This window comes from Geotrypetes seraphini, chromosome 1 (genome assembly GCF_902459505.1).
Source record: "Geotrypetes seraphini chromosome 1, aGeoSer1.1, whole genome shotgun sequence".
Classification (NCBI taxonomy): Eukaryota; Metazoa; Chordata; class Amphibia; order Gymnophiona; family Dermophiidae; genus Geotrypetes; species Geotrypetes seraphini.
In genome coordinates, this window is record NC_047084.1 from 223,811,698 (window position 1) to 223,821,297 (window position 9,600).

Genomic DNA, 9,600 nt, shown 5'->3' on the forward strand with positions numbered 1-9,600 from the left:
AGAGGTGATGCTTATGTTCTTATGTTCCAACAGATTTATGTGGCACTGACAATCTGTGTTGGACCAATGGCCTTGAGTACAGAGACCATCTAGATGAGCCCCCCCCAAGCATAGGTCGAGGAATCTGTTGCGAGGACCTTCTGAAGAGGGGGGCGTTTGAAACAGTAAACCTCTAGAGAGATTGGAAGAGAGCTTCCACCAATGGAGAGACTTTCTCAACGAAGGAGTCACTGTAATGTGCTGAGAGAGTGGGTCGAAAGCCTGCACCCACTGAGATGCCAGGGTTCACTGAGGAATTCTGAGATGAAGTCTGGCAAAAGGAGTCAAGTGAACTGTAGAGGCCATGTGACCTAGAAGAACCATCATGTGTCTCGTTGAGAGTGAAGTGAGGGAAGACACTTTGTGACAAAGTTGAATAATAGCATCCTGACGTTGTTGAGGAAGGAATGCTCTAAGTTGTACAGTATCCAGTACTGCTATAATGAACTGCAGAGTCTGAGAGGGCTGTAGTTGAGATTTTGGAAAGTTGATTTCAAACCCCAAGTTTTGGAGGAACCAAGTAGTCCGTTGGATCGCTACAATAACCCATTGAGATGTTGAATTTTTGATGAGCCTATCGTCCAGGTATGGGAAAACCTGAAGATCATGGGTTCGCAGAGCTGCTGCTACCACCATGAGGCACTTGGTGAAGACCCTGGGAGATGATGCCAGGCCGAAGGGGAACAATCTGTACTGGAAATGATGATGTCCCACCTGAAATCTGAGAATCTTGTGAGAGGCTAGATGAATGGGAATGTGGGTATAAGCCTCTTTGAGATGTAGAGAGCATAACCAATTATTTTGGTCTAGAAGGGGATACAAGGATGCCACAGCATCCAAAATTTCTCTCTGACAAGAAATTTGTTGAGTGCTCTGAGATCCAAAATAGGTCGCAGATCGCCCGTCTTCTTCGGAACTAAGAAGTAACGGGAGTAAAACCCCCTGCTCTGCTCTGCTGTTCCAGAGTAACTTCTTTGATGGCACGGAGATGAAGCAGAGCTTGAGCTTCCTGAAGAAGGGCGGTTTGGGATGGATTGGAAGAATACTCTCTTGGAGGCAGATCTGGAGGAATCTGGATGAAATGAAGAGAGTAATCGTCCCTGATGATAAATCTCATTACATCCGACCCAAAGGTCGGATGTAATGAGTTCCCATCAGTGGTAATAAAGATGGAGATGGCCCCCTATGGGAAGAGGAGAGGACAGAGACAGAATGATTGACGTTATGCTCTGTGTTAGATGGTCAAAAAGACTGAGAGGTCTTGGGTACAGCAGGAGTCTGAGGTTTTTGTTGCCGTTGTTGCTGCTGTTGTTGTTTCTTAGGAGTTGTCCTTGAATAAGGAGCTGCCTTCTGAGGAAAACACCTCTGGTAGGATGGAACAGGTCTATAACCCTTGGTCGTGGAAGTCTAATTATGGAAGCAAAGGACTCGTGTTCAGATAAACGCTTGGTAGCTGCCTCAATAGAGTCGTCAAACAAGTCATTGCCCTGACATGGGATGTTAGCGAGTTGATCCTGCAGATTCAGATCCATGTCCATGGTACAAAGCCAGGCATGGAAACGCATGGCCATGGAAAAAGCAGTGACCCTAGAGGACAGTTCAAATGCATCATATGCAGATTGAACGAGATGCATGCAAAGTTGACCCAAAGTGTTGTGCAGTTGCTGAAACTCTGGAAGTTGATGTTGTGGAAGATATTTGAAAAAAATCAGGCATGGTGTTGACCAAATGCTTGAGATAAGATGTGGAGATAAAATTGTTGTTCAAAACTCGGGTTGTCATAATTGAATTTTGATACAGTCGTTGACCAAATTTGTCCATAGTCCTGCCCTCTCTTCCAGGTGGGACGGTGGCGTAAACCTTGGCAGTATTGGTTCTTTTTAAGGAAGATTCCACAAGAAGAGACTGATGGGATAATTTAGATTTCTCAAATCCCTTACAGTGGACCATCCGATATCGAGATTCCAACTTTGCTAGCACAGCAGGAACAAAATATGGTGTATCAAGGTTTATTTTGAAAGTTTGAGAAAGAATGCCTAGAAGATGCAAGAAACTCCATATCAAACACCAGTGTCCCCAGAGTAAAAAGTAAAAATCAGAAAGCACAAAAGTCCTTCAAGTATGTTCCTTCTGTTGCCGTTTCCCAGCTCGCCCAACTGTATTCCACAGGCCAGGGGATCTCTTCTCCGCCTTCTTGGACATTATAGCAGTCAGAACTGGAACATTTTTACACCCTAATTCTTTCAGGGTGGCCCATGCCTCCTCCACTTCATACTCATTTAGATTTTCCATCTATTGTGATCCAGACTCCAAAGGGAAACAGCCAACGATATCGATGACCCTCGGCTTGCAGCAGTTGCATGATCTCTTTAAAATTCTGATGCTTTTGCAATATTGCCCAGGCTAAATCCTGAAAAATGCCCATGGATACATTGTGCCAATGATATCCTTGCTTGCACCTAGCAGCCTGCAGTACTTTTTCTTTAATCCCAAAATCCAGGAAACAAGCAATTATATCCTTAGATCCCGCGCTTCTTGCAGGACCCAAACTGCGATATGCCTGCACAATGACAATCTGGCCAGGTGGGGAGCCATGCACCTCCGTTAATAAGTCAATACAAATTTTGCTCACCACAGAGGCACAATATTTATAATCCTCTGTGTCTGGTAGACCCTTAAACTGCAAATTGCAGTGACGAGAATGATTTTCTAAATCTTCCACCTGGTTTTGCAAGTCCTGAATGGAGGACGCCATCTGATCTGCTTCAGCTCGCATGGTCACCATATCATGGGTCAACTCCAACACATTGTCTTCCGTGGTCCCCACCTGGCCTCCTAATTCGGCCACCTTTGACCGTAGCTCAGCCATTGCAGTTTTTAAATCCTGTCTAACTCTCACCATTTCAGCTTTTAAAGCATGAAACCATTCATGTAACATTTGGGGAGTAACTTCCACAGTGTTAGTGCTCTCAATCGCATTCTCCTCATCTTCCGACTCCGCAGGCACCATTTTTTTTTTTTTTTTTGCTTCCCACCAGCACACAGCCGCTCGCGGTAGCAGATTTCTCCCCTTCAACCAAAAGAAATCGATATTTATCAAACTTCTTACGGGTCTCCATCGTTGCTGACATCAATCGGTACTGAAATCTCAGGAACTCCGTTGTTCAGAACGCCGTAAAGCACTTTTATCTATTTCACCCCTACGGAGCTCTCAGCTCAAGCAGCCATTCTGTGAGCTGACGTCACTTCCTCCCGATTGTTCAGTTTCTTATGGTGGTATAAAAGAATAAATTTATTATTATTATTTTTGTACAAGATGGGAGGTCTAGAGCCACCTACAAAAGACTGCACCAAGCCAAGCCCGGAAGCCGAACAGAATGATCCAGACTATGCCTCTGAGGCGATCACCTCCGAAGAAGAGCATACTGAAGAGGACGTATGCGGGCCAGAGACCACCTCACCACATCGAGGGAAGCTGCCATCGACCCCAACACTTGGAGAAAATCCTGCGTCCGAGGACACCGGGCAAAACTGATATTGCAATTTGCTTTCCCGGGCATTCGGAAGGAAGACCTTTCTCAAGGAGGTATCGAACAGCATTCCTAGATACTCCAGGCACTGAGATGGAGATAACCGGCTCTTGGAAAGGTTGCCTATCCATCTCTGCGATTGCAGAAACTACACCACCCGAGCCATGACCCAGGTGCTCTCCTGGAATGACTTGGCACGAATCAACCAGTCGTCCAGATAGGAATGAACTAGAATGCCCTCTTTTTGCAACGCCGCAACGACAACCATAATCATCTTGGTGAACGTCCACGGAGCCATGGCCAGACCAAAGGGAAGTGCACGAAACTGATTGTTGGCCCAAGATTGCAAAGCGCAGGAAGCAATGATAGGATGCCTGAACAGGAATGTGCAAGTAGGCCTCTGTCAGATCTAGAGAGGTCAGAAACTCCCCTGGTTGAACCGCCAGAATCACAGACCGCTGAGTTTTCATGCGGAAGGAAGGCACGTGAAGAGCCCTGTTGATCCCCTTCAAATCTACGATGGGCTGAAAGGTCCCTTCTTTCTTTGGCACCACAAAGTAAATCGAATATCAACCTGTGCCCCACTCCTGCGGGGGAAATGGAACCACTGCATCGAGATCCAACAATCTTTGAAGGGTCTGGCGAAAGGCCTGCTGCTTCCATTCCACCTGCGAGGGGGAAGTGAGAAAACGATCTGGCACTGAACGGGCAAACTCCAGAGCATAGCCGTCTCGAAATCACCTCCAGAACCCACTGATCGGACATGATGTCTGCCCACTTTGGAGAATAATCTCGCAGCCTGGTGCCCACCGGAATCAAGACGGGCGCTGGCAAAGAGTCATTGGGCAGAGCGGGTGGCAGGGGACCTAGCGTGGGCGCTGTTCGCAGCCCGGCGGGCCCCACGAAAGGACTGCATGTGCTGAAAGAACCTGCCTCTAGAGAGCCCAGGAGACTGAAAGGAGGCAGCCCCTTGATCAGGGTGGAAGCGGCAGAAATCACGCCCACGAGCAGCCCCGCCTCGAGCCAGGCCTATCCTCAGGCAAAAGAGGCACTTTAGAATCAGTTAGAGTCTGAACCAACTTGTCCAAGTTCTCACCAAACAAAAAGGACCCTTTAAAGGGAAACTTTGTCAACTTAGCTTTGGATGCGTTATCCACTGACCAAGCACGAAGCCACAAGGTATGGCATGCTGTCACTCCAAAAACCAACAACTTGGCAGAAGCTCGCAAGAGGTCATATATGGCATCTAAAAGATAAGAAGCCCCCAATTCAATCTTTTCCACTTCGCACTTTAGCAATTCACAACTACTGTCAAGCACATGCTCGGCCCAGTGAAAACACGCCCAAGCCACAAGCCCACCACACATCGCCGGACAGACCGCCAGAGCTATCACATCAAAACTCTGTTTAAGGAGGGACTCCAACTTATGCTCCTCAGGGTCCTTCAAGGCCGCACCACTCTCAATAGGCACGGTATGCCTCTTAGAGATAGCCAAGACCACCGCGTCCACCACAGGCGACTTCAGAGTGTCCCTATCCCCTTCAGGAATGGGTTATAGGTGGGCCATAGAGCATGCAAAACGAAAAGCAGCTTCTGGCACCTGCCACTGTGCGAGTATAATGTCCCGAATATCCTGATAAGAACATAAGAACTGCCTTCTCCGGATCAGACCCATGATCCATCGAGTCCGGCGATCCGCACACGCGGAGGCCCAGTCAGGTATACACCTGATGTAGTTTTAGTCACCCATATCCCTCTATGCCTCTCGTAAGGAGATGTGCATCTAATTTGCCTTTGAATCCTAGCACAGTGGATTCCTTAATAACCTCCTTTGGGAGAGCATTCCAGGCGTCTACCACTCGCTGCGTGAAGCAGAACTTCCGGACATTTGTCCTAGACTTGTCCCCACCTTAGCTTCAAACCATGTCCTCTTGTTCTTGATGCATAGGAAAAGAGCGGGAAGCAGAACGGATCCCCTTAAGCAAGGGGTCCACCATACACGAGAGCTCCGACAAGGTATCCTCAAAGTGCAAAACCGAGGAGACCTGAAGAATTAACTCATGAAGCTCTTCCCGCTGAAAAATGCGTACCACAGACGCATCCTCGCCAGCAGGGGGGTGCTCGAACCCCTCATTGACAGGATCTGGCCACACAAGAGGAACCTGGAAATCTCACCTAAGTTCCAGGTCCACATGAATACCATCTTGCTCCTCTGGGCAAAAATCCTCATCCCAAGAGACCCTCGGGCACTTGGATGAGAGAGGAGTAGAGGGGTGCAAAACTGCTGCTGTATGGGGCCACACCGGGGAAGACGTTGAGGGCAAAACCTGAGACTCCTGGAGTGGACACGGAACCTCCAGCCGCCAGCACATAAGCTTTACATAGTGCCAACATAAATTCAGGAGGGAAAACCCCCGGCGGTCCCAAGGGACTCCCTGCCCCAGCAGGGGACCCTGCCATACCTTGCCCTTGAGGTAACAGAAATGAAGGAGGAGGCTTCCGCCAAAATTGGACCTGAAACCGCCAAAATCGGAGCTCCTGCGGTCTGTCATGTCTGAAAAGCCTGGGACTTTCCTGACACCGAGGAACCGACCGACATGAAAAGGGAATCCCCAGCCACTCCGGTAGTAAGGGAACCCTTCACGAGGTACATGCGGCAGGGTGCCCTGACAACCGGCAACCGTTGCCGATGAGACTCCTCCACCGCTCCGGCCTGCACAATGCTTCCACAGGCCTGACACGAGTACCTTGCATCTGGAGCACAATGAGCATTTTTCCTCCTTAAAAATGCTGATTGTGCTGAAAAACACCCTAGCTGTAATAAAAGTGCCGGTTACATGAGAACAAATGGCAGTTTTAAAGGGAATTGAGCCCTTTAGACCAGCACACCTCAGGATTTTTTTTTTTTTTCCACTTAGTCAGAACAGACTTCACAGCTCTCAAAGCTGGAAGTCTGACCAACCAAAAATGTGGGAAGGTGGAGGGGGGAGAGATCCATCAAGTTTAACTCTCCCCGAGGTCGGATGGATCCCCAAACAGACCCGTCTCCGGCACAAAAAGGGAACCCAGAAGTCCAAAACAAATTCCAACAGTACTAATAGGGGAGCCGAATTAGTCTTACCACCTGCTAATGGAGATTAAGGAAGACTGGATTGGAAGAGAGGAAGCTATCCTGCTATACAAGTTTGTTCTCAATCTCTACCTGCTGGTAGCAGTGAGGTATATAACCCATTCGTAAGGACTATACCAGTCTACCAGGTGCTACAGAAGTTCTAATTTCCTCATAGACCACAAATCCTCCCACGTGCAGAGTTCCTTGGAAATGCTATGGGGCATGTAATATGGCTTTCCTTCAGCTGTGGCCTCCATCGTGCTACCTCCTTGTCCCAATGCAGGCAAAATCTGTGTAGTAATCTTGACATTATAGTCATCATTTTACCCAAGCTTTAGTCAGATATCTCCATGGTTCTTAAAATAATTTTAGGTCACACAGTGATCTCTCACAGCAGTTTCCTTAATCTTATAGCTACTTATTTTGAATGAATGGCATTATGAAGGCAATATTTTCATGGAATCAAACTTTACAATAATGATTCAAATGAACTGAAGTTTTATGTAGCTTTTTTTTTTTTTATATAGCCTATACCTCTGAAAATTTTTAATCGAAAGTTCTTGCAGCTGCTTCCTGTTTGGCATATTTAGACACCATTCACTTCATACCACAAAACCATCTTAATTCTTCACCTGTAAATGCTCATATCTATCTACTCAACTATCCAAGTGGGCTCTAATTCCTTTAAGAGCCTCGACAAGGCAACTTTTGGGAGTGGTGATGCAATGAGAATATAAGGGAAAACATTAATCTTATTTACAACCATTTTTTCTCTTATTCTTAGGTTCTACTTTGAAATCAGCACACAAGGCTTAACAAAGATTGGATCCTATCATAACGGAGTGTGTGGCACACTGGTTAAAGCTAAAGCCTCAGCACCCTGTGGCTAAGGGTTCAAATCCATGCCGCTCCTTGTAACCCTGGGCAAATCACTTAATCCCACCATTGCCCCAAGTACATTAGATAGATTGTCCCGGTGGGCTTACAGGCAGGGAAATATGCTTGAATAAATTCATGTACACTTCTCCCTGCATAGTCGCGGTTTCAGCACTCATGGTTTTGATTATTCACAGTTTTTAGCTTGCTGGCTCCTCCCCCTAAATTACATCAGCTTGCATAGAGAAATCGCTGATTCCCAGCACTTTCTTCACCGTGTTTTGCCTCTCCTTCAAGAACAGGCCAGGTCTCCCACCATGTTATTCGCGGTTTCACCATACCCACGATGGCTTTTAATAGAAAACAGCGAACAACATATGAAAAAGTTATTTGCGGGTCTGTTAATCCCCTATCATAGTGAATATGGAGTGAGAAGTGTAAACCGTTCTGAGCTCCCTTGGGAGAACAATATAGAAAATAAATATAAAAACCATAAAATTCTACTGCTTTACTTTATGCTATTTTATGTTTCACTTCACCAAAAATATTCTGAAGCGAAGTACAATTTAATACTTGAAAAAGTTTTTCACCTGAATCAACACCAATAAGTTTCAAATATGAGTCAGTTATTTTTCATTTTGTCTTAAATATTATTTTTATTTTTCATAACTTTTGATCCAAAAGTAAATGATGCCATAATTCTGAATCTTGCCATCCAAAAATCTTTTGCTAGTAATTCGCAATTTAATATTACTTGGTATTTCGAGAAAACCTGGTCAAGATTACTTAAATTGTCTACTAGGTTTGTACATCTTTAAAACTTCCTGTAAACACAAGAGTCACACTGATTGCAAGGTACAGAAACTAAACAACTTAAAACAAATACATTGATCACCCATCCATCTTTGCCTCGGTTCTCCCACTTTTTATAAAGCCTGTATGATTACATTTCTATATATTTATTTTTTACAATATTGTTTATTGCCCAATTCTCTTTTATATATCTTCTAAAACAGTAATTCTAAAACACATACATCTCCCCCCAATATCATAATGGAATATTTCCTTTCATTGAAACCAATTTTTCATTTCTATAGCCCTGTACCCTTTTTATTCAGTTATGTATTCCAACCCATTCACTTAGGCACTCTCAGTTTCTGACAGTAAAAGATTTGCCACTACATTCTCCGAAGTTGGGTTTCTACATTTTTGAGATACCATCTGACTGCGTTCACACTCACCAAACATCCCTTTTCACACACATTGGGGGAACGCATCGCTCCCCTATGGTCTGCTTTTTACTCCTTCATTCTTCTGGTCTCCCCATCCGCAACCTGGCATCTCTCTTAATTTCAACTCCCCCACATCCACCAAACCTACCTTAAAGTTCACACTTGAAGTCGCTCGCTGATTTCCCTCTGATACAACTTCTGCCCCTCAACCTCTCTTTCTGCCTTCCCGGAAATAGGAAATAGCATCAGAGGAAGGCGGGAGAAAGAAGTTACGTCAAAGGGGGAGGCGGGACATGGGATTTATCTCGGATGATCCCGAAGGCGAATTGGAACGTGGGACCCGGGGAGATTGAGGTGGAAGGATACTAGACGGAGGAGATGGGAATTACCTGTGTGTCTAATTCTTTTATTTCTCACCGCACAAGTAGACATCCGGCCGGTTTCCACCTCAGTCCCTGGGATTGGGCGGGAGCTGCGTAGAAGGGCGCAGAACCCTATAAAGCAGTCTACAACCAGAGAGCTCCAGTCCTATTCAATCCAGAGCCAGTTTGAGAACGATCTTACACATGTCGAATAAAGGCAGTGGCGTACCTAGGGTATGTAGCCACAAATGACCCAGATATCATGGAAACACAATATGTAATTAGATAATCACTTTCAATAATGATTACTGTGATGTCCTATAATATAGTATAAGAACAGCATAGGCTATAGACTCATTCAAAAATGAAGGAAAAAGCCTCAGAAAGGGCCCTCCCACCTCCACCAAAATGGTTTTTAAAGAAGTGGTCGAGCGGTCACCTCATTGGC

At 45.7% G+C, this 9,600-nt stretch overlaps 1 protein-coding gene across 7 annotated transcripts in view; it reads right to left on the reverse strand.

Annotated features, from left to right (window-relative positions):
* The window catches only part of N4BP2 (NEDD4 binding protein 2), a 225,373-nt gene extending 216,261 nt beyond the window's left edge, over nucleotides 1-9,112 (reverse strand). For 6 of the 7 annotated variants that reach the window (XM_033947102.1, XM_033947095.1, XM_033947076.1 and 3 more), the window contains exon 1: nucleotides 8,939-9,112. The gene's annotated coding sequence lies outside the window, so the exon portion shown is untranslated. The other variant, XM_033947085.1, reaches the window with a different exon arrangement.
* Between the last annotated feature and the right edge of the window lie 488 nt (nucleotides 9,113-9,600).